At 33.3% G+C, this 25910-nt stretch overlaps 2 protein-coding genes across 15 annotated transcripts in view; both read left to right on the top strand.

Annotated features, from left to right (window-relative positions):
* LOC127064684 (homeobox protein prospero) overlaps positions 1-7639 on the top strand; it is a 59808-nt gene extending 52169 nt beyond the window's left edge. For all 3 annotated transcript variants that reach the window (XM_050996123.1, XM_050996124.1, XM_050996125.1), the window contains exon 5: positions 1-7639. This exon is cut by the window's left edge and continues 21805 nt beyond it. The gene's annotated coding sequence lies outside the window, so the exon portion shown is untranslated.
* A 16410-nt stretch (positions 7640-24049) lies between these two features.
* The window catches only part of LOC127064767 (protein doublesex-like), a 63662-nt gene continuing 61801 nt past the window's right edge, over positions 24050-25910 (top strand). For 8 of the 12 annotated variants that reach the window (XR_007781829.1, XR_007781831.1, XM_050996313.1 and 5 more), the window contains exons 1-2: positions 24078-24591; positions 24783-24852. The gene's annotated coding sequence lies outside the window, so the exon portion shown is untranslated. The other 4 variants (XM_050996317.1, XM_050996315.1, XM_050996316.1 and 1 more) reach the window with 3 other exon arrangements.

Consider the following 25910-nt stretch of genomic DNA (forward strand, 5'->3'; position numbering starts at 1 on the left):
TTCCCTACGTGTTGTATTATCCGTTATTTTCGATATAATATTATATATAGTATACTAATGATATTTAAAGATAATACGACGACGATAAGGTATGGGAGACGTTTGGTCACACACAGATAGGACATCACACGGATTACGCCATCCTCACATGACCATTTTGATCGACACACACACATACATACCTACATAATACATATTCACATACATACATAGTTTACAAACGCGCGCAGACACCGAAAAGAGACTTACTTACAAAGAGGGAGAAAGTGAGAAAGAGAGAGAGAGAGAGAGAGGGAGAGAAAGAGAGAGAGAGAGAGGGAGAGAGAGGGAGAGAAAGAGAGAGAGAGAGAGAAAGAGAGAGAGAGAGAGAGAGAGAAAGAGAAAGAGAGAGAGCGAGAGAAAGAAAGAGGGAAACACGCACGTACACGTACACATACACGTACACGCACAGTAACATACGCGCACGCACACGAAACAGGTACCAGCTGTAATAGACAGATGTAAAACAAGAAAAATAAAGCAAAAAACAAAAAAAGGTAAACCATGAATAACAGAACACTAGTTGCCGTGCAGTTTGTGAAGATATAATAATACAAAAATAAAACATAAAATAAAATAAAACATACACGTAATGATAACCACCGACCTACCCGCGGGTCCGCTTCGTTCTTAAATAGCCCCGCGAGGCCAGTAGTCGGCACACGCCCCCTTTACTTTACCATCGAGATCGCTCGAGGAAGCACAACGAGGACGATCCGCAGGGATTCCGCAGAGGAGGACGCGATTATATATATCCCGTCCTCCTCCTCCTCCTCCTCCGCTAAATGAGCTCCTCCTCGTTGATGCAAGATCCTCAAGCGAATCGGTTAGCGGGGCGCGTGAGTCGCCGGCACGGACTCAACGAGATCGGGGCGTGAGAATAATATCTGCCTCAGCGTAGCTAAACGTTTTTGTACAGAGGACTCTAAATGGAGATTGCATTTAACTTGATGTAAAATCTTGAGTTTACAGAGCAGCACTATACATACCACACAGATGAATGTATATATTTTTACGTTACAGAATATGCCTGAGCTTTAACAGACAGGCGCCATAAGACTGGTTCTCATTTCCCACGAAACAATGCGTATATAAATGCCACATAACTTTTAACGAAGAGATTGCGCGAGAGAGAGAGAGAGAGAGAGAGAGAAAGAGCGCGAGCGATAGAGAGGTATTGAAAAAAAAAGAGGATCCTATATTATAATGTAAAACCTAATGATATTTGTATACAGTAATGCGACCCACCTGGTACCATCGAACCGAGACACAAGGGGGTTGGAATAAAAAAGAAACAAACAAACACACACGTACACGCCAACGGTCAATGAGACTTAGGGCTGCCCGCTAGCAACACCAAGGTACCGCGAAGACCGTTCGGACAATTCGAGAGGTCGATTCGTGCGATCTGTCGATCAAGGAAAAATCAAAAAGAAGAGAAACGACGTGAAAGGGTGGGATAGGGGATGGGTGGTGAGAATAAACAATGTGACGAATCGATTCGACTCTCGAATTGATCCAAACGGTTGACGGGTACTAAACTCGATATTAACCGTCGACGAAGAGACCGAGGGGGTGTGAAAGAGCGAGAGAGACAGATAGATAGAAATTAAAATGAAAGATATAGCTGAACGGACGCTAATAATTGGCATTCGAATTCGCGACGCAACCCGTGAGAACGTTTTTTACACACCGTGCTAAATTAACATCCTGATTTTTACATTAGGCCGTTATCTCCGCCGAACCTTATCGAAAACTTCCAACTAAAAACCTCAAAAAAATAGGGCGAAGATAGAGAGAGAGAGAGAGAGAGAAAGAGAGAAAGAAGGAGAAAGAGAGAGAGATAGGGAGTGAGAAAGATAGAAGATTTGTCGTCGTCGTCGAGACGGTATTGTTTGTCAAGACGGTCGAGATGTAAAGAAAAAGAGAAAGAACAAAAAAAAGGAAAGATAAGAATGAATGAAGGAAAGATGGCGGCGCACGAAAAGAACCCAGGGTGTGTTGCCTGCGGGTACCCCGACAGAAGCATAACGCGGGTAGGAGTTTCTAAACAAGAATTCCCGATGCACTCGAGTTCCCCTGCGACTCGAGTCGAGCGGGAAGGTCCTAATTTTCAAAATAAAAAAATTAATAATAATGATAATAAAAAAAAAAAAATACTAAATCCGTGCTCGCGGCTTCGTCGGTCGGAGTTCAACGCGATACAACGATCTTCTTGATATTGGCTCCTCGGAACAGATTAATAAACATTTTGGTAACGAGATCATGGCTTGGAACAAACATTTGAGATAGATGAATGGGGACAATATCGAAGATGACCGATAGATCGCGTTAAAGCAAAGACCGACGGACCGAGAGGCTATTCATGACACACGTTTGAGTTGCAGTGCAAGCGAACATCTGTAGAGCCATATACGTATAGTATGTTATTGTATCTTTAAAGAAAGGCGAAGATTAAGAGAGGATAAAGAGAAAAAAGGAAGAAAAAAGAAAAACATTGTGGAAGAAAAATTTACTCGAAGACAATTAAGCGTAGTAAGTGTACATTTTTATAAAGGTCGCGGTTGCATTTCGATAAACCAAAAAAGAAACGTTCGATGCAGCAAAAACGAAATAGACAGGGAAAAAGAAATGGAATCAAGGGGTGACAGAATTTGTAGCGAGGAATCTTGATAATAATATTAATTCGAAACAGAGACAGGAGAAAGAGAGCGAGAGATTCGAGCGAGATGTGAAACAATAGGAAGAGAGGGAATGTGTGAGAGTGAATAAGATATGGATGCATGAGAAAATGAAAGAGAGAGAGAGAATGAAACGAATGAAACAGAGTGTGGTATGATAATGAGCGAACGTATGAGTGAAAAGTAATAGAGTGATAGAGAGTAGGAAACGATGAGAGAAGAAGATAGAAAAAGAAAAGTAAAAGACAGATATGACAGAGAAAGAAGAAGGGAAAACGTAGAGAAGGGTCGTTATGATCCAACATCGCGATGGCGGCTTGGTCACCGGCGGCCCCGTCCGAAACGGGTGCAAGTAACTTTAGGTGTATAAAAGAAAAAAATGATTAAAATTTTACCTATCCTCTCGTGGTTTTTAGACATTATTGTAAAAAAAAGATAGAGAGAGAGAGAGAGAGAGAGAGAGGGAGAGAAAGAGAGAGAGAAAAAGAGAAGGAAAGAAAGAAACGAAGGAGTTATTGTGTGACTGTGTTATTAGTTGAATGCGAAGATGTATGAGAAAGAAAGAAAGTTACATGACAAGCGTGAATGAATGATCGAAAGGGAGAGAAAAAGAGAGAGAGAGAGAGAGAGAGAGAGAGAGAGAGAGAGAGAGAGAGAGAGATAGAGATAGAGAGAGAGAGAGAGAGAGAGAGAGAGAGTGAACAAGAATGAATGAAACGAGAAGCCGAAGAAACATTTATTGTAAATTTTTGGGAGTGATTTGGTCGCTTGGTGACTGTGCCATGATCTCGATGAAAATACTTAAAGTTTCGTGCGAAAATTCGAATGGAAAGGAACGTGAAGATCATAAATTGTCGACGTTGTATCGATCAATCGATCGTCGAACTTCGTTTTGACGACGTAACGACAGTAATTGTAAACGTTTCTCTCTGTTTGCCCATACGACAACGTACTTCCTTTTTCTTTCTCGTACGAGAATAGAAAGGATAATATTTCGCGACTTTTTTCGAACAAAAATGAAGATACGAGAAAAAAAGACAAAAAAAAGAACAAAAATAAAGAAAAACAAGGAAAAAAGAGAAAGAGAAAGAAATAATGGAAACGAGATAGTCATTTCGTGATCCAAAGAGATCCGACGCCCGTGCTCACTTTCGATTAGAGCACATTTGTTTCGATTTCGAAATCACGTTTCTGGGGCTTTTTATATATTTTTGGCAACGATATCTCTTGATAAACTTAAGGTATATAAGCGCAACAAAATAATACATGACGATTTGGGGAAAGCTGACGAAAGGGGCGTGCGTTATTAGACGAAAGCACTTCGCTACCGTCTATTGTTAAATAAGATTTCGAACAGATGCGAAATAAAAAGAGCGTGCACGAATGATAAATTCAAAGAACATAATAAAAATGATCGACTGGTGAAAGGGAAGAAGATAGAGTGCGTAAACGAACTTGAAAATGAAACAAAGAGAGATTGAGTGTATGTGAACGTCTGTACGTGTGTGTGTGTGAGAGAGAGAAAGAGGAGGAGAAAGAGAGAAGAGGAAATAAAAGGGGAAAGCGGTGGTAAAATAATATTTAAATATTCGTATCAAAACAAGAAAAAAAATTGTGTAGGGCCTCGATATACTGGTGTACGAAAATGAGTGGAATGACATGAAAGCGTTGTGAAATGATAATTGAGAGAAAGAGCGAGTAAACGAGCGAGAGAAAGAGAGAGAGAGAGAGAGAGAGAGAGAATGATCGAGAAAAAAAGAGAGCGAGAGAGAGGGGCCGAAACTACTAAAAATATTTATAATATATGGCTACAAGTACAAATTACTTCGACTACTGAGCGTAGGTGTATTGATGTGTGAACAAAATTTGGTTGGCCGATGACCGTTTTTGAAAACCATCATACTGCGTATCAAAGTATGTAAAATTTATTGAATAAACGCTAGCGTATTATGATATAATGTAATCTAATAATGTAATATTGTAATGACGAGTCTAAATGATGATGTTAATTTGAAGTTTAGGAGCGCGCGTGAGAGTGCACATGAATGAAAAAAAAGAGAGAGGACAAAAAAAAGGTTATTGTGCATACGAAAACAAAAAAAAAGAAAAAGAAGATAATGACAAATTACACCTTTATAACGATTATCAGTACGATTAACGATTATTGTATTGCGATTTAAAAGAGAAAAAAAAGAGAAGAAAGAAACGATTGTCAATCACTCACCACATTTCGTTAATGCCGCCACGCGTTTTTAAACGATTTTACGCTCTTTGGTCTCACCCTTTGTTCTATCTGAACGTTTACGTATGATTCCGTTCGTAAAGACGTTCGTGATTATAGCGGCGATCACCGGTAAAAAATAATAATAATTATTATTATTATACGTGTATTGTACATGACAGCGAGAAAAAAGGTATGAGTTGTTCACAATTTCGAGACACATATATACGTTCTTGGCAAACTATACAAAAAGAAAAAAAGAAAGAGAAGATCGACTCGAGCGCTTAAAAATGGGGAAAATGATTGACGAGTACGACAGTGAGAGAAAAAGGGAGAAATTGAGATACTGAGAGAGAGAGAGAGAGAGAGAGAGAGAGAGGGAGAGAGAGAGAGAGAGCGAGCGAGAGAGAAAGAGAGAGTGATTGAATGATTGTGTGTGATACGTGTGATATGTACGAATATGTATGTAAGCAGAAACGATAGAGTGAGAGAATGAATGAGAGATAAAGAGTGAAAGAAAAATATAGAGAACGAAAGAATGAGAAAACTAGCATGGGAGAAAATTCACACGCTGAATTACTCGCACGGGAACAAAACGCTCGACGGCCCGCACGACTAGAGAAACAAGAATAGGAGAAATGCGCACAAATGATAAAAAAATTTTCAGTCTCGCGAAAACTCGATCCTCGGCGACGTTCGGCATGGATCGGCCGAGGAATAAGACGATACAAAAAAAATGTAGAAGGCGACGGCTAACTGGCCACTTTTTCGGCGTACACTAATTCCATATCCGAGAAAAGATGGATATGAAAATCTCATGGTAAGCTTGCCCGCACCCGGCAGCGACGCACTCTCGGCGCCTCGCTAAATTCTATTTTTGTAAGCATATTTCTATAAAGGTATACTAACGATATGGCAAAATTTATTATTCCTAGTGTGGTGAAAATGAAAATTGAACGTTTAGATTTCGTTAGTATAGTGTAAAGATGATGATGAAATAAAAAAATTAACGATGTCTAGGTCCTATTCGTGTACTTAAAGGTGAAGTATAAGAAAAAAAAAATAATAATAAAATTATATCGTCGGCGGCGTCGTAGGTTGTAAAATTGTACATAAATTATTGCAAGAGGAGGAGCGGTGGGTTGCCTCGCTGATGCTTGGGCGTGTGGCTAGCTTTCTCCATTGATCTTTCGGCCCAGAAGAATTATTATTAATGCCCCTCGTGGATGGGCTAAGCAAGCTTTTCGGCCAAGGAATCAAAATTCGTTTTCTCCGTGAGTCGTGCGAGCCGTTAATCGTACCCCGACGTTCCTAACAACGTGTCACAACCGCGAGAGCAAATAAATTTAAATGAAAAGAAAGAAGAAAATAAGGGTGAAAACAAAACACAAAAAGAGAACAAAGACGGAATAAGTATGAAGTTTCAACTGTCTCGTCAAAGAGAGAAAGAGAGAGAGAGAGAGAGAGAGAGAGAGAGAAAGAGAGAAAGAGAGAAAGAGAGAAAGAGAGTAAGAGAGTAAGAGGGAGAGAGAGAGAGTAATAGTAAATAAATGTATGCGTGTGTGAGCTTGGTGTGTGAATGCGAGAAAGGAGAAAGGTGGAGAGAGAGAGAGAGAGAGAGAGAGAGAGAAAGAGACAACACGAAAGCTCTCCCTTCTCGATGACCTAGGGTGAATTCGGCGACGATGCACTGCCGCTTTTTGAAGCAAAGAAACAAAATAATATATATAAATATAAAAATATTATATTATATATATAAATAAATAAATAAATAAATAAATAAATAAATAAATAGATAGATAGATAGAAGCACCAAAAATGGCAGACGGATATCGTGCGAAATTCCGTAAACGCAAGCAGGGTGAATCGATGGAGTGGCCTCCTCGAGTAAAAACAATTTACATTTCTTTTTTCTATTCTAGAAATGAGATTAGAGCAACTATTATCAAAATTGATCGTTTTAATAGGTTTACGTAAATTTCAACGAAAAATATAAACCCCTTTAAAAATGAAACGATTTCCTATAACTAAGCGTGTGTGTAGATAATCAATTATCGTTCGATTTGTTTATAATAAATCGCGAGTTTGTTCGATCACGTGGATATTCCTAAAGGAAAGGCCATTTCGTCGAAACACCAACGAAGCGTCGATACATCGGTAGAAGGGAGTGCGATGGGTACGTGAGAAAGGGCAAGAAAGGGAGGGAGAGAAAGGATGAAAGGTGAGATAGTAGCGAAGGCGAGAGTGAGAGAGCAAACGATAGAGAGAGAGAGAAAGAAAGAGAGAGAAACAGAGTGAGCAAGAGAGAACGAGAGAGTACGAGAGAGTGAGAGAGAGAGAGAGAGAGAGAGAGAGAGAGAGCGAGAAAGAGACGAGAGAGGAGATACAAGAGTATCGTAGTACACAGAGACACGAATCCCATACACGTTTACATACACATCACACGCGCGGACTTACACGAAGGATATAACACGCAGGATACATCCACGCGAATAAAACAATACTACTGACACACAGGGACACGCAATATTATATATATACGACTCCATAGATGATGGCGCGGCACACTCACATAGTGTCTCTCGGATTGTTCCACAAAACTTTTCATTCGAGTTTGCTTCAAGAAACCTTCTGTTTTCTAATGTATGACGTGTTGTTGTCGATATATAAAATAAACTTAATAAAAAAAAATACATAACTCCAGCGTTTATACTTATTGATCTACCTCACCGAAACCCATGCATTTAAATCTCAGAGCAAAGACAAAGGTAAGATTTTATATTACGTATTTCTGAAAACGTAATAATCAATTTTTCTTAGATCTTTGTCTAAAATTTCTTTCTAAAATTTTCGTCCGCTTAATTCAACGATATTGAAAGTATAAATCGTGGATTGAAAGGGCAATTTTTCATCAAGCGTTATCCTTCTTTATAACGCTTCGTTAAGGATGGGCACGTAAAACTAAATGCTAAACTTGATATATAAATCGTGCAGAACCTCTTATTATATTTAGAAAAGAACGTATGCACTTATGTATACTGTACATGTGTGTGTGTATATATATATATATATATATATATATATATATATATATATATTCGGTAGGTATAAAATGGTCAGATTGAAAAGAGCAGTTGCTTAGTTTAGTGGTCTAAGGCAGATCGTTTATTTGTCGAATAGGAAGGTTTCGCGTCTTAGATCGTTATTTAGAGGAAACGCTAATGACGAAGACTCGGTGAAAGGACTGAATGGAGTTTCATGGACATAGGAAAAGGCATTTTAGCTGAAAAGCTTGAGTACTGTTCCGTTCTTCTGTGCGACGGAGTATAGAAGAACCGCCCTGAAGCATGTAAATTCGCTTACGCGTCTCTAAGGGCCATCCACCCTTCGAACAAACATTCCACGTGAGAGAGACCTTACGCGGCGCGCTTCATTAGACCCTTAATGAAATTTCAACACTTTAACGCCCCGATGCCCCGTGAAATACATAACCAATGAACTCGTTTTCACGCACGACTGCCCCATATCTTCAACGTGGCCTCTCGGGTTCTTCTTTCACCCTCTTCGGGATCTCGTCTCGGAAGGAAAACAAGGGTAGAAATCACCCTCCGAAGAACATTCAAGTATCCAAGACGCCAAAGTGTTGCTTTTACATTGGCGATCCTAGAGTAATATTCTTGAAACTTTTGTCCAAAGTGAGTACGATCGATAAAATAAATTCCTTACTTACCGATAGACGCAGCCTTATTTTTATTCTTTTACTCGATGGTTTTATATATTTAAGATAACACTCGATTGAATCTACTTTTAATTTAGAATTCTATTGAATATAAATTAAAATAGATATTAAGCTGAAATTTTGTTAATTTTATCCTAGGATAATATCCCTAACATTGGTAAGTGTTTTCTTAAGAGATAACTGAAGTACCAGTAGAAATCTGCAGCGGATAATACACTGTTTTCTGTTTCAGTTGGAAAACTACTAACGATTGGTCAATCAGTCAACAATGCATTGATTAACAGTATTGAAGATAACAGTAGAAGACTGCAAAGTAAGCATTATTATAATCAGAAAGGAATGCTATTTGCGAGATTATCACTTGAAGGTCTTTTTATACTTGCATCAACCCTTCCCTTACTAAAGGTGACTATAGTCAATCAATGTTGAACACTTGTTGTATACTTGTTGTATACTAAAGACTCTACTTCAATTAAGAATTCTAAGTGAATGCAACTTATCTTGATATCCTCGTTTATACTATTACTAATTTACGGAATTAATTCTTTCCTTTTAATGTTTTTAATTTAATTTATTTTTAGATATCAATAAAGATACAACAAAGAAAAATTAATTTCTCAAAAATGAGAACGTGAATTATTAAAATTATTGATCCAATAATGGTTAAATAACTAATTGAAAAACTAACTAATTGAAACTTGTGTCTAGTAACAATCGTGTCGAGTGTGATACGACAAAAATTATCGATTTACAATTTTGTTGTATTCGTAGTTTTTTTTCCATTAACTAATATTTCCATAAATAGTTTTCATTAATATTAAAAGTATGAAAATGTGCTATATTTAGTTATTCATTGATTCTAATCTAAAGAAAATTCTACTTTCTAAATGACGTCGCTGCGTAATACATTTTCTTAGTAAACTCTTAGCTATTTGTCGTGTTTATTTCGCTGTAGCTTAGAAACGCACGAATTACATAATACTATGTTAAAATTACGATATATTTATCTATCATGTAATACTATGTTAAAATTACTATATATCTTTTCTATTTACAAAATTCGATCTGAATATTTTAAAATTGAAAGAAAACTTCTTCTATCGTATTATATTAAATTTATTAATGACGTCTAATTAGAAACAGATGTTTTGCGTCGTTAATTACAAGAATTTAGAATTATTGAAGTAAAAAAATAATAAATATAAACAATATATTAGAAATGATACGAAAGAAAATGTTAGTGACAAAGCAAAATGATAAACAACAAAATTATTTATCAAAATTTTATTGCAAATCAATTTCCTTTTCAATTTTTGCCAAATTTATTGCGTAAAATCTAGAATTGATTTGAAGATTTGCTGTTATGTTTATCGAAAAGAAAAAAATCAGATTAAAATTTGAAAGTCTCAGTTGCAGAGTAGGTAGTCCATCATTAGATAAAACCGGTTTTTTCAGGCCATACTGCAGACGTGCTGTCTACCATTCGTTTTGTATACAGCCTATCTTGAAACCTCTTTTCGATCGATCCTTGATTAGTTTCTTATCTTTTCACCGCAAGACGAAAAATAAGAGATAGAGGGAGAAAGAGAAAGAAAGAGAGAAAAGAGAGAGAGAGAGAGAGAGAGAGAGAGAGAGAGAGAGAAAGAAAAAGAGATAAAGAAAAAAAGATAAATAGGCAAGCATCTTGCTTCAATTCCAAGCAAATTTACGATGGTTGATAGCTCCAATTGTGAAGTCTATTTTTTTTCTCTTTATCTTTCGGTTCTTAACTTTTTTTTTGTCCTTCATTCTTACTACATGGAAAAAAATCTCCTTTTCACATTCATAGTTTGATTAACCCTAATCATACTATAATATTATTTTGAATCACTTTTGTGATTCATTTCTGAAGCTTCAAAAATATTGAAAATTACTATGAAATATTTTGTATTTGAATACCTGACAAAAAAAGCATTGTACACTATACTTTTACAAAAGTAATAGATAACAAACATGAACATGAACATTAATAATTAATTAATGATTCCTTTTTCCATTAACCATAATTTACAAAAATATAAAAATATTAAATATACATTATAGTTCGACATTGACCTTGCTGATTTTGTTTTTGAAAAAATTTAAAATACTCCTTAAAATTACAGATTTGTAATATATAATATTTTTTCCGTCAGATAAGTAATAATTTGTAATTGTATCAATCATAAGTAAATATTGATATTTATAAAGATTTATTATTTGTTTTAATGCAAATAAAGAAAAGGAAGATGAGAAAAATGAAAACACTTTTAGCAGAAAGAAAATGTACATGTTACTTCAAAGTATAATAAAATTCATATTATGTACACCTTTGTGTTGCATTTTGTGGCGGCTGGTCAAATAATTTTCACCGTGATTACATATATATCCGCATAGATACGGATTGGTATGTGTTGGTAAGAAGGCAACTCTAACCGAAAGAAGGTAACATGGTGCAAGAGGGCTCAAAATAACCACCGATATAGCTGACCCCTTATATGCTGGCATAACGCGTCTACATGCGTCTACGTATATACTGTTGGATTATCAAAATACTCAAAATATACTAACACGATGGATATTTTCAAATGTTTAAATTGAAACTTCCGTCTAACAAAAATCTCGGTTCGAATTGCAATCTATAAATTATTAGCAACATAATACATACATACATACATGCATGCATTTATATATATATATATATATATATATATATATATATATATATATATCTTCATGGATGATGAATCTGTAGTACGTTTAGCACAAACTATTACTTAACCGATAAATACAGATATAAGTTTTGCAAAAGCAATTAGTACATGAACTGTGATCTCTTGTATGTATTTAATAAATCTTTTGTTTAGATTTAAAGCAAGGAAAAATAATTAATATTTTCGATGGATACTGCAACCTTCGTCCACAAAAAGAAATTAAATAAATGTATATATATTTTAAAATATTCATATATTTTAATATGTACATATGTATGCACTTACGTAAATGTATAGTGTATGATGAATGAGATAAGTTAACAAGACAAGTTCTTAAAATAAATTTCCTTTGCGAAATGATAATAACTGGTCGTTTCTTATGGAATTATAATCATTCTGTAATACAAATAAAAGTAGTAAATTCATCAAAACTTATATTTACTTATCGAAGTTGTAGAATGCACAAATCGGATGTTACGTTGCTCGTACGATCATTATAGTGGAAGTTTGTAGAAAAAAATTGCAGTTTTTAAAAACAAAAATATAATAAAGCTTTAACTCAATAGTTTGGAACGTAAGAAGAGAGAGAGAGAGAGAGAGAGAGAGAGAGAGAGAGAAATAGAAATAGAAAGAGAGAAGGACGCTGAATGACTGGTACGACACGTTTGCTTTTGCACAAGTTCATCGATCGTTCTATGTCTGTGTCAAGCTTCGAAATTCACGATCGAAAGATATGGATCGTCCTTCTTTGAGCATTATCGATGATCGTTCAGCTGGCGGTGAAGGTATCGTCTATCGAGCCTGATGTCGCCCGTATGCATTCCCCCTTTCTTAATGATTCTTCTCTGCTACGATATATATAACTCTTGCTTTAATGTTGAACACTGCTTATATTCATTGGTGATTTATATTAAAATTTTTAAAAGCAATTTATATTTATATGGAGGAACAAGTACTCATATCTTCTCATATACATTTAAATATAAATATAAAGATATATATATATATATATATATATATATATAAGATATATAATTTATATTATACATTCTGTTTCATCTGCTTGAAATTTTCATTGTCTGAAAAAATCTTTCTATAGTATCGTTTTATTGTCCTGAAAAATGTTATCATTTTTATAGATCCAACCGACCCGACCGCGAATAATGATGTATCAGCATTGTTAATGTGACTTTCTCTTATTTGATGTTAATTTATCATCATTTTACCGATTGTATTTTTGTCGGTAGCAGGATAAAATAATATTGTATATCATACATCTAGCTTTCTCTATATTTTTCACACGCAAGATAAATTATTAAAATCTTATAGAAATATTGCGGGCGATTCGTCATGCTCGAGAAGCTTAACATTAAATTTCATATTATTAATCTTATAACTACATTTCTTCGTACTTCCTTTCATTAAAATGCAGCATATAAAAATTAAATATAATATTAGATACAACATAAATGCAACATTTTATACGAAAAGTTATATTGTATTCGTATTAATAAAATTCAAAAAAGATTTATTGAAATAGAATTTTTAGAAAAAAATAGAAGATCATACATTTTCTCTCTAAATTGCAATTAACTTTTAATTTAATTAATTTATTTAATAATTTCTTTAATCTTTAGATAGCTAAATTTTATAGAACCAGAAGATTACATGAAATTATCGTATGTTAAACTACTTGTTGATGATGCAGACAATTCTAATCATCATTAGTACAGTACTTTTACAAGTAGTATTTTCAAGTTCTAGTTTATAGATAATAAGTGACATAATTTGATATGTTCATCAGTATTTTTCTTAGACAATGATGATTGGAAATTTCATGCATTTTCTTCTGTAAAATATGATCCTCAAATGAAAAGATCAAAATAACGATCATTAATCTCTTAACAGATGTATTTCTATACTAAACAGATGTATATATCGTATTATGTATATAGTAGTCTACACTTATAAAATATAATAAAATTTATACGGGCAATGGTGCAATAAAATATTTACCAGCATAATGGTATACGTTATCGGAGAATATAAAAAATGAAGAAAGATGTTCTTTATCCTTTAATTTATCCATTGCCATAAAAAGTAAATATATCTAGTTATATAAAATGTAAAAATGGGAAATATATACCAATTTTAATTAGACATATGTATTAAACATCGATCGAAACGAAATCGAGAGATTATCATCGATGATCGGTAAAAAAAAAAAAATTAACGATATGTTAAGAAAAGAACTGAGAAACTAATATTGAATAAAAAAACAAAGAACAAAGAGATAAATCTCGTACGATGAAACCAAAAGAGATTAAATATAACGAGTAGAAAATTATAGAGTCACGTATCCGACAAGGTGAATTTTTCAAGCGAATGCGCAGTCTAATTAGTATCGTTATCGTCGCAATCGACGTAAAAGAGGAAAAGGAGGGAGAAAGAGAAAGAGAGAGAGAGGCACTCTACGCTTATGGCAAATTCGGCCTCGAGGAAGATGGATGGCCGAGGAAGAGGAGTCACGTCTGCAATGTCGCTACTTTGTATGAGCTCAGAGAGACGTACAACGCGCGAGATCCGCTGTCGGTGCATCGCCGGGAGAACGAAATTATGCGAACGCTAAGATGTTACCAGGGGCCATGCTGGGCTGTACCGTGCCGTGCCGTGCTGTGTTGTGTCGTGCCGTGCTGAGAAACTTCCACGAGAAGGTAACGAGCGCACCAAAATCGTTTTACGAGTTGGTTCCATTGGCGTAGGCATCAGCGATAGCAATGATCATTTAACACTCATTTAATCACGGATTCTATTATACTTTGCTTCAAAAAGGAAAGTATACAACATAAATATTAACATATTTCGTTTTATGTATACTTGTGTAGAGAAAAGTGAGCACAATTGGACTCTCAATTGATTTTTTTCGTTTAATTGTTTTGATGTTAACGATAAAAATTATTATTTAAACGGCAAATGATTTTCTGATTAATTATCTAAAAAGCTGTCTTGATAGAATTCGTGTAAAACAAATACGGTGAAAAGTATTTTCGAATTTACGAAGTACAGTTTAGAAAAAATTGCTCCAATATCGGATACCCAATTTTTCATATATTAATAAGGCTGACTGAAATAAACGTTTGTTTTTTTATGTGTAAAATTAAAACAAACTTCGGTTATATAACAGAGAAAGTTTAAAAAAAGATATATTTTAAAACAAAGAAATATTTATGATATTGAATATAATAAGGATAAATTTCAAAATTTTGTGTTAACTTCGTTACAGAATATTTATCAATTTAGAAATCAAGTTATATCCAAGTGATGACACGTTGAAACAATTTTACAAATTACAAATATAGAAATCAACGCGTCATTTACTAATATTCATTAACAAATGAGTAAGCCCAATTTTATTGTTTCTTGATGTTATTCTGAAGTAATTGTTCCACTTAATATTAGTTTGCAATATTTACATAATCCAATTTTACTCACTTTCCTCTATGCATATGTAAACACACTATAATTTTTTATAGTTTATACTATATTCAATGTAGACGTATATACATAATACAATATATCAATATAATATTTCACAATTTACTATATTATATTACAATGTATTTTAAAAATATACTTTATATTATATAATAAAATGAAAATGTCTGTGTTAAACAAAATAAGTTCTACTGATAGTAAAATACGAAAACTATCTTTCTATAATCTTTCCTGAATAGTAGTCGAATGATAAATGATACTTAATAATGATCAAGATAAGCGAATATAATTTTTACTGATTTTATCGGAGGTTTTGTAACAAAAAATTCGAAAAGTTGTCCAAAGCCTGTTTATATAACACACCGTATACTCAAGAAAGGTCGAAAAGACGGTGCACCGTGAAAGAGATTGGATCGACTGTATATTTCTTTTTTTTCCAATCTCATTCGACCGAAGAATCTTCACTACGTTCTACCTCTTCGGACACGCCTCTACACGCAAGATTTGCGCTGCGTGCTACTTCGTGCTCATCTTATTAAAATTTTTAGACTGAACCTGACAAGTTGTCCTGTCGGAATGCCATTGATTACTTTCTGTGTAAAGTCGATGTACTTACATAAAGAATATCCAAACTCCATTTTCCTCATGTCTTCTTTTTTCACCATTTTTTCGATAAGACACCTAGATAGCAAACTATCCAAATCAATTTACTTTCATTCTTTCTCTTGGAAAAGGTGGAATAGCAACGTTACAAAAAAAAAGGAAGAAACAAAGAACTATTCTTAAAATTTGTAAAAATATATCATTCCTTCAGGGATGTACGTATATGTTTATGTATATTCACGTATTCGCGCTTCGTTGCATTTATCAGAAACTGAACTAGTTTTGAAAGGATTGAGAGAACTTGACATGTACTGGTCGATGGAGCGATCGAAAAGGTGGGCTGTCTATAGAAGAAAGAAAGAAGGAGATGGTGACCGGTTAGGTGTATACGTAAGAAAAAAAGAGAAAAAACGTTGCTTCTTTCGTATTCTCTTATGAGAGAGAAAGAGACAGAGAGAGAGAGAGAGAGAGAGAGAGAGAGAGAGAGAGAGAGAGAGAAAGACGGAGACAGAATTGGTAACATAAGATGCTGTATCGACGCATACAAAAATCCTTTTGCAATGTGCTGTTCTCCTTGGAGAAACGCATGAAGTTATAAAACGCTGGGCAACGGTATTTTGTTTCAGTGCACGAAGCAATTTGCAGCCGGTCTCACTCTCTCTCTCTCTCTCTCTCTCTCTCTCTCTCTCTCTTTCTCCTTTTCTCTCTCTGTCTTTCCACGTTCGCAATCAAGGAATCGCAAAAGTGTGGTTCCGTGGTCCTGTACCAAGAAGGCGGACGTGTGTCGGCTATCCAACGGCTCCAAGAAACTTTGATATGTGACGTAGCGTCTGAACCGATCATGGTGCGTCATCATTCTCTCATGCGTGAACTACGCATCCCGAAAGAAACTCTCTAAAATGCCTTTAACGTATTCCTCTCTCCTTTTGAGGTAGAGCTATCACTTCGATGTTGCATATTCGTTTTAAAGATGATGAGGTACTCCTGAAGCAAGAACGTTTCTATGTACTTGCGTTGTAAGTGTTCAAATATCTTGTGAAACGTTATAGTTACCACGTTCGAGATATTATGAAATGTAACAATGACGTTTGATGAAGATAATATTTCCATTTTTTCACATTTATCAACTCCACGTGTTCTCAATATTTTATATACTTAATATATTTCACAAATGTATCGTATCTGATCGAAAATAAAGATTTCTAATTATTTACAGATCTCTGTAAAAATGGACGTTAATGTGAGATAATTTATGCAGTATAATTGTTTATTCTTGAAAGTACCATCTACAATTTTCACATAAAATATAATTTTTACGAAATTACATACTTATACAGACGGGATACATGTTTATTCTCATATCGTGTATCCTACTACACGTCGTTTATTCTCACTACAAGGTTCGAAACCGTGTATTTCCGCGAACCTATCAGTCGAGTAATTTGTTAGCTTCCTCTTCTTCTAATAATTTCTTATGGATCCCATTACACTTACAGCCGCTGGGTATAGTATATTAAGTGTTTCACGCTCTCATAACTTCTGCTCCAATTTTCCCTGATTCGTGAGAAAAAAGAAAAAAAAAGAAAATGGAATAATTCTAATTTGTTTTAATAAAGATATATTAAACGTTGCTAAATACTAAGGAGAAAGTGGAATTATTGAGCGTTTTTTAATATTCAATGTGATATTTTACCTATATTAAACGCTATCTCATTTATGTGTTAGCGATTAATATCTAAGAAAGCATATTTATCAAAAATATAATTGTATATATTATAAGAAAGAAAGAAAGAAAACAACGTTATTATTTACATAATTGAATTACTGTCTCACCTATGAATGGAACAGCAATATACATTGGTTAAACGTGATAAAATCAATGACATTAGCTATAGTAAAGCAACCATACAAATTACTATCTCAATTCGATAAATAAATTGCCAAGATAAAATTCCCCATGTGATTAGAATATAATTACGTGTATTAATATTTACGTGAAATAAAATATAGTAACTACTAATTCAACTTGTCTAATAAGCAGAATTCGTATTTTGTCGTAATGTTATTTTCGAAGGACAAGGTGTTTTAAAAACCATAAGTATTTTCTTCGTTTTAAAACCACTTTTACGAGTTTCATTTTTCAGAGAAATTTTTCTATTCACCCTAGTTATTTTTAAGGAATGTCTCATTGATAACATGAGAGAATGTAATTGACTGTGACAGTAAGGGATGGAAAGTATTTCTAGTCTAATAAACACAAATATATCTTGCACTCTTGTTTCCGTTATATATATATATATATATATATATATATATATATATATATACATACATACGTATATACGTAATCTATGTAAAGTATGTGTGAGATTTATTAGTCTACCGATGCTATTTAACAGCTCTGTTTGTTTAGCCTACTCCTACAACTTACTATAGTACTACACTATTGATTAATCGTCGAATCGTATCGATTGCGTATATCTTGCACGATATAATTTGACTAAGATTATAAGAAAAAGAAAAAATTCTGGCCTTTTTAAATTGTCTCGAAGATTGTTGGGAATCGTGCAAAGTGAATACTTATATACCTACATCTTTTACCAGGCTACCGTATAGTATATGATGCTCGTTTTGTTACTCTTTAAGTTATATTGTGTTAGAATGCACATATTACACGCACCGGTACGGTATACATGTAGTGTAAGCTACTAGCTACAGTAGGACGAGATCAGATACGATCCGATCGGCCAGCGGCCCGCTATTTCTGCCGGTACACTCTGTGACAAAACTTTTCTAGAATTGTGCTAACTAGAGGTAGGAATAAACGACAGGGTTATTCGATGCACATCGACCGATAGTCACAAATAACTCATTGTAATTGCCTCGACTTAGCTAGTTTGATTAATGTCGCCGAACGTTATACTAGACTTGCTGAACTTGGATTCAGATTTCTGCAACTTCTACTTCTCTCCTTCTATATACAATAGCTATTTCTATCGATATATATATATATATATATATATATATATATATATATATATGTTGTATATATGTATCTATGTACAGATATATGTCGAAGAAATTTTATTTTTTACAATTTTAGATTTAAGTAAAAAAAAGTTGAACATTACAAGAAAAAAATATTTCTCATTATCTTTGTGATTTAATCTAGTTTAGTTGCATCAATAAATCGTATATTTAGTATAAATAAGAAATACAATAAAAAATGATTTTTTACACGAAATATGTAAAATAATGTGAATAATTATTTTTTTTTTTGGGACAATGGGTGAGCAGAGCTCATAAATTCATTCGTGAACAATTAATTTTATAATGGACGTGTTGATTACCTTTCTCAAAAACTCTTGATCTCCTTTTTCTCTTCTTTCTCTCTCTTTCTCATCCATGCGATATGACCTTGAATACCCGAGCAAATTCTTAAAAGTCTACGTCCATCAGAGAACAAGCTTGCATAATTGATAGCGATCTAAGCGGCTTGGCGCTGATATATTCTAACTCGATTTTTCTTTTTAAGGAGATAAAGTAAAGAGAGATAAGCCAAGGATAATTAAAGATAAAAAAATCTTACAAAAATTGTATGAATGAGTATGATAAATATGCAGAAAATTAATTTTTTTGTTTCATTTGAAAATATCATAACTTGTGTTAATCAAAATTGGTCTATGAATAATTCATTGAGTTATTTCAATTGAATCAAATCAACATTGTATCATCTATTGTCGTGTTGCTTGAGGATTAGAATCATTTAATGAAGATCGTCGAAATATTCTAGAAAATTAAAAGCGAATAAAGCTGACTTGAGATATTGAGATATATGAGCAATGAATCAAAATGGCTGTTAGAGATATTAATTACTTTGTTTGTTCTTCTGTTGGCCAAATTAAGCTGCGGTTACGTTATACTGCAGGTAAGTAACGTTGATGTAAGCATAAGAAAAAAGAATAAGTAAATATTGTGGATGAGTCATTCTCGCAACCATTTCTAGCAGTGCTTATAAAATATTAAAAGAAAAATAAGGGCAAAATTTATTTAACCAATAATAATACGGCATTAAGTAATTATTTATCTACCAAGTTGAATGAAATCATGACTATTTTTGTCGTTTAATTTCATAATAAAAATTCGTAAATAAAACTTCTTATTAATAATCTTTCGAAGGGTTTTTACAAGATCGGATCTATTACTACTACTACTAACAATATTATATATATATATAATATATTATATATATATGTGTGCGTGTGTACATATATATATATATATATATATATATATATATATATATATATATAATACATGATCGAATTCATTTTGTCACAGACTGCTTCATAATTATGATCTTATGGATTTACCGTTATGGTAGGATTGACGAACAAGTTCTCACAGCAGATTTTCCTTTAACTACACGATACAAGGTCATTTAGATCTAAATACATACATACATGCATACATACACACATATATATATATTAAACTATTTTCTAGAATCTAAATATAAATGTAATAACATATATACATATATATTTTTTCTATAATTAATTTTTAGAATCTAAATAATAAATAAATAAATAAACATTAGAAATTTTCAATATCTTCCTAAAAAAATTAACAAACGTTATTGTGTTAAGTTATATGTTGATATTTACAAACTATCAAGGATTCTTGAATGGATCGAAATTTTATTTGGTTTTTGCTACATACGTTTCCAACCAAACCAACAAAGATACGTAAGTCCTCATTAAATTGACGCTCGGCGAGTTGTTCAGCCTACGTAAATTTTTCACTCTGTTAAACATCAAGGAACATTAATTTATGACATAACGAATATATATGAGGTATTTAAGTTGATTGCTCTCAAGGGGCAGCTTCTTCAAAAGAAACGAGTATTAAAAAACGTGCTTTATTGTACAAGGAATCAATAAAAAGTGTTTTCGATGTAGACACTAAATATTTTATACGTTGCGGAACAGATGTATTAAATTTACGATCGGTTGAACTTTTTTCTTTTCTCAGAGTATCTTATAGTTGCAATGAACTTCGAGCTTCGTCGTTTAATATAATTTTGCGAATTGACATACAACTTTTACACAATTTTCTGAAATATAACTAATCACGAATCTTAGATTGTTTTTTATTGACCATTTTGTATATTTTATAATCTTCGTTTTATAAATAATTAGAATAAAGAAGAGAAAGTGGAATCCGATGCAGTCATATCAATTATAATTAGAATTTTTCTAACTTTTTTTCAAAGGAACTGTTGTTTGCGAGCGATATTAAGTAATGGTTTATTATAAAGTACGATCATTACAAATAATAAGAAAAATGATCTATCATATACTTTCTAATTAACGTAAAAGTTTCATTCCTAATAATCCTTTGAACATTAATATTAGATTCCATACGAGAAATATTTTGTGAAAGTTTCTTTTTAAAATTTCATAAAATTTTAGAAAATCGGTCTAACAGAAGAGTGCTAAAAATAGAAGACTTCTACTAGATTTTTACCAATATGATTTGTGTAAAGCGGTTGTCAAATTATTCGATTCAAATTGGCATTTAATTATGTAAAATAACTCCCTTTCTCTTTCCCCTCCGTTTTACCATCCGTAATCTCCTCCTTGTTGAAGATTATAATGCAAAAAAGGAATGAATTTGATCTTTTTGTAGAATATATCAAACCACGAAGATTTATAATTCCTCTGAAAATAATGTCATGCTAATATGCTAGATCAATTTAATATACAACTTACTGTTTTTTTATTTATTTCGTCGGTGTCTCCTGGGCGAATAAAATCATTTTTCATCGAAGAATTTAACGGAAGAAAGAATAGAAAAAGAAAATAGAGAAAGAGAAAGAAAATGAGAACCGCTTTAATCGGCACATTGATCCGATCCACAAGCGAAGCAACTTCCAAAAGAAGTACCGGTATCGTGTATGCGCCACTATCTCGCGAATCCACTTTTACGACCATTTACGATTTTACTTCTTTCCCTCTTTTCCCGATCTAACCCGACTTTGTGACGCTCTTTCATGAAACTCTGCTATTTTCTTGATGCGTCAGAGAAGCTTAGCAATTTATCAAAGTAGTCGATACCTGATAAACATGTAAAGATTTATTCACAATCAATTTACTAAAATAAGCATACGATATAATCCTAATTATACAAGCTAAAGGATATATAACTTAATGATGGTTTAGTACGTTTCTGAAGCACTTTGATTCCTAAGACTTATGTAGATTCTTATAAATTATTGAAAGGCTCGTGGAAATTATCGAAAGGTTCTCTATTGTTCCCTCATAAAATTAGAACGGAAGGAAGGCAAATAATATTTTACTATTATTATGAAAATGATTTGATTTTAAAAATGTCTTAAAACCGTCTCGAGAATCAAATTTTAAGAAAAATTAATCTGTAATATCAAATGAAAGAATCTTCAATATTATTTATTAATTTTTATCTTTCTATCATCTCGAGTATAAGGACTTTTGTGTATCCTTAGATAATGGAGAATATATCTAGAATATCATTTAACATATATCTAGTTAGTTTGAATCATTAGATGATATCGATAAGTTTTATTCGAAGCAACGAAATACGCTAAAGTGGATGAATTGCTTTTTACGAGTCCTCAGGTAGTTTTCGCACACGAAAGCACGCACGTATTCACAGTAGAATCTTTATTTTCTTTATCTCTATCCCGTTCTACGTTTCTCGCGTATCTTTAAACGTTAAGGCTAACTTAAACGTACCAATCGTACTTTCGTTCGCATTCTCACGTACGATAATAAAACGACATGTCGCGACAAATGCGTAACGTAGAGACATTTGTCGCGACACACAACACAACTTGGTACATTATTCAAAAGTTCTTGGAAGACGTTTGACCGTTGATATAAATACTGTTAAAAACATCTTAATGTTTATCCTCCTTATAACAAAGACAACAATTCCTACGATCGCAATCATATCAATCGACCTACAAATGACACGCGTATAAATACATTTACAATAACATAAATGAATGAGAGAAATCTAGAGAAAAATTATTTGTTTATTTCGTATTGAACGTGTTCATACCTGTTTAACTATTATACATGTTTTGTTTATACTTCGGTTTAACGATCGTATAATTTCTTACGTCATTCTATTATGTACATTGTACTACTCTCGCGTGTATTTGGAATAGATTCCAAGAAAATGAGTAATAGCTTCTTTTCAATCAACAGTTTCTACTTTAACGTGCCTATGTATTTACATAAATATTCTAAATTGCGCATTTAGGTCTTTTAAAAATATAAGATATAATATTGTTACTTACGTGATACTGGAATTCAGCGTAAAATCATTTTGAAAACGTAAAAGCATTTACGGAAAGTTCCATCTCTAGGCTAGTACTGAATCTTCTTATTCGAGGGTTGATTTGTAGAAGCGTCGAAGTAGAATCTGCGAACTTGCTCGATCATTTGGTACAAAGTTTCTACGAATCACGATCCTTTTATTTCGAATACCAAATCATTTCTGTCCCAGTTGAAAGATATTTATAGTTATTTAAGAAAATATTCGGACAAGATGAAATTCGACGATAATCTTTGTTTCATAAATTACGTATAGTTCATGATATACTTATCACATATTTTACTTATCTATATATTTTTAAAATACGAAATATATACCTACACGCGAAAACTTAAACCGTGTCTGCTAGTTTCGCAGAAGAGTGAATACTTTCTTACAGAGATTTCTCAGTCTATAAATATACTCAAAGATGAGATAACGACTAGTGTCTTTTTCAACTCTGTTTAGGTGACTGAAGGCGGTAAGGCGGGTACTGACTCACGGACTTTGTCCTTAATAGATCTCTGTCGAGAATTGTCCTGATGATTAATGTCTGCAGAACGGATGTCTTCTTTGGATTTACATTAGCCCTAAAGTTATTCTTATATCTTAAAATTACAAAAAAAAAAACAAAAGAAAAGTATAAAATTGTCATCATCTCGGTATATAATCTGTCGTCCCTGAGAACATGTTAATTCTAACAAACGAAAAAGTTCGCGTGTTATCTTCAAAATAATTTACTTCAAACGCATAATCTATTTTCCAAAATATACGTATAAAATATTACGCATGAAATATAAATTATATTATAAAAAGAATACAAAAGGAAATAATATTAAATATAAATACAAATTATGTTTCACTTTTCATTAATAAGTAATTTAACAACGCAACGTATTACGAGATTATTATCACACATAATTATCTTATGGGAATAAAAAATATTTATCCAATTATAAGTCCTATAAAATAAAAAACCTCACGCGGCCCCAATAAGACAGACCACCTTTGGCGAACATCTTCGGCGGTGGCACCCCGCACTGGCAGCGTCACCGACACGCACGATACACTATATACCCCCTCTACATTGTCTCTCTGAATCCCCACCACCGTAGCAAGTTCCCCCACTACCTTTATTCGACCCTCGCTCGCTCGTCATGCACTTCGTCGACGTGCCGCCGCTACCAGTGATTCTACCAGTAAGTTACGGACCGTACGAGGACGCGTATCATTTTGCTGCTGTTTATCCATTCCTATCTCCTTTCTCTCTCATACTTAACTCATAAATATTCTCTTCTCGCCTTTGTACGTTCTTTTCTCCTACTCTATTTTTCCACTTTTATGTTCGCATACTGCTCATCGAAAACGCGATCTTTCTCGCGCGTGAAACTTCGTCGACTGGTTCATCACATTTTTTGCCCTCTCTCTCTCTCTCTCTCTCTCTCTCTCTCTCTCTCTCTCTCTCTCTCTCTCTTTCTCTTTTTTTCTCTTTCTCTCGTTTTCTATCTGTGTTTCGCCCATTTTCTATTATGGAGTGTTCTATGTGAACCGTGTTTTTTGCGTTACCGTGTTTCTTTCTAATACAAGTTTGGAGAACAGGTCTCGTGATTTCTTTTACCTACTTCCAAAGAATTGAGTGCGTTAGAAACGAGAAAGACACGGTGTTTTTGAGAAAGAAATCAGAGGAAAACTGAACTGTGACGAGGAAAAAGATTGAAGGTGAGGAAGAGATAAGACGAGCATCATCCATCTCTGTTTCTGTCTCGGTAGTGAAAGAACCGAAGGTGTAGAGTGCGCGTGTCGAAGTAGTTGTTATTTCTCTCCCTGTTTTTCTCCTTCCCCTCTTTCTTTTTCTCTTTCTCGCATGTATTATTTCTCTTTTTTACCCCTTTCTTTCTTTCGACTTACAGAAGTAACAGGATATTTCAGTCATATCAAGTCTTTCTGCCCACAGAGTGAAACGTGCTACGCAAAAGTACAGTAAGTGTTACTTCTCTTTTGTAGTTAGATAATTCAATTACAAATTTATGTCCGTTATGTATCGTACAATGTTCGTAAAATGTACGTAGAGGATATTCCGTTTAATTAAATCATTAAATTCTTTGCGATTCATTATCGAGTCGTATTATCTTTTAAAGAAATAATAACAAGTAATAATAACAAATGGATTTATGAATCATGTGAAAGTACAACGTTTCGTTTAGAATATAGATTAATTAAATGCCAAGAAAACAAGTCCGTATAAATATTAAAAGTAACGTAGATAGGGAAATGTTTAAATACAACGTGTACATTATTTTGTAAAGTTAATCTTTTTCAAACAATTTTTTCTGGTATACATATCTGGTTTCAGCGTGCGCTTTCCGTCGGATGCGCGCGCGTGATAACCAATAGAATGGAGTACGCGTGCCACGTAAATCGTAAGTACATCTTCAGCGAGAACATTCGATTATTGTTGAAGGTTGAGTTTTACGGGAGCTAAAGTACCATTCATTATTTTTTGTTCTTTTTATTTTATTTTTTTCTTCAATTATATTCATTCCCGCATGTTTCTAGTTTACTAGAGAACTTCTAGAATTCTTTCTAGTGAATCTTTGTATATATTTTCATGGATTAAACATATATGGGACGTTTTATTTAAACAAATCACGTGTAAATTTTATAATCGTTATCATTAACACCGCTTCATTATAGTAACGAATTATTATCATAATCATCATATTCATTACCATAATGATCATCGTTATAATTAAATGACATTGGTGATGTCAATTTATATTAATATCCTAACTATCGTTCATTCGTTAATAAATATTCTCATTATCGTCACAATTAATTGCTGCTATTAACCCTGATATTTTTATTTATATATTCTTTTTAATTATCTTTTTAATTTATCTTTTTATTATCGCATTGCACAAAATCATAATAAGGATTACTAAATCATATTTAACGCAATGTTACGATATCTTTGAAGATTAGCAGTGAGTTAGAAAAAAAAAGATATTTTTAATAAAGATCTATCGTCTGCTTGCGAT

This window comes from Vespula vulgaris, chromosome 6 (assembly GCF_905475345.1).
Source record: "Vespula vulgaris chromosome 6, iyVesVulg1.1, whole genome shotgun sequence".
In the NCBI taxonomy this organism is placed as follows: Eukaryota; Metazoa; Arthropoda; class Insecta; order Hymenoptera; family Vespidae; genus Vespula; species Vespula vulgaris.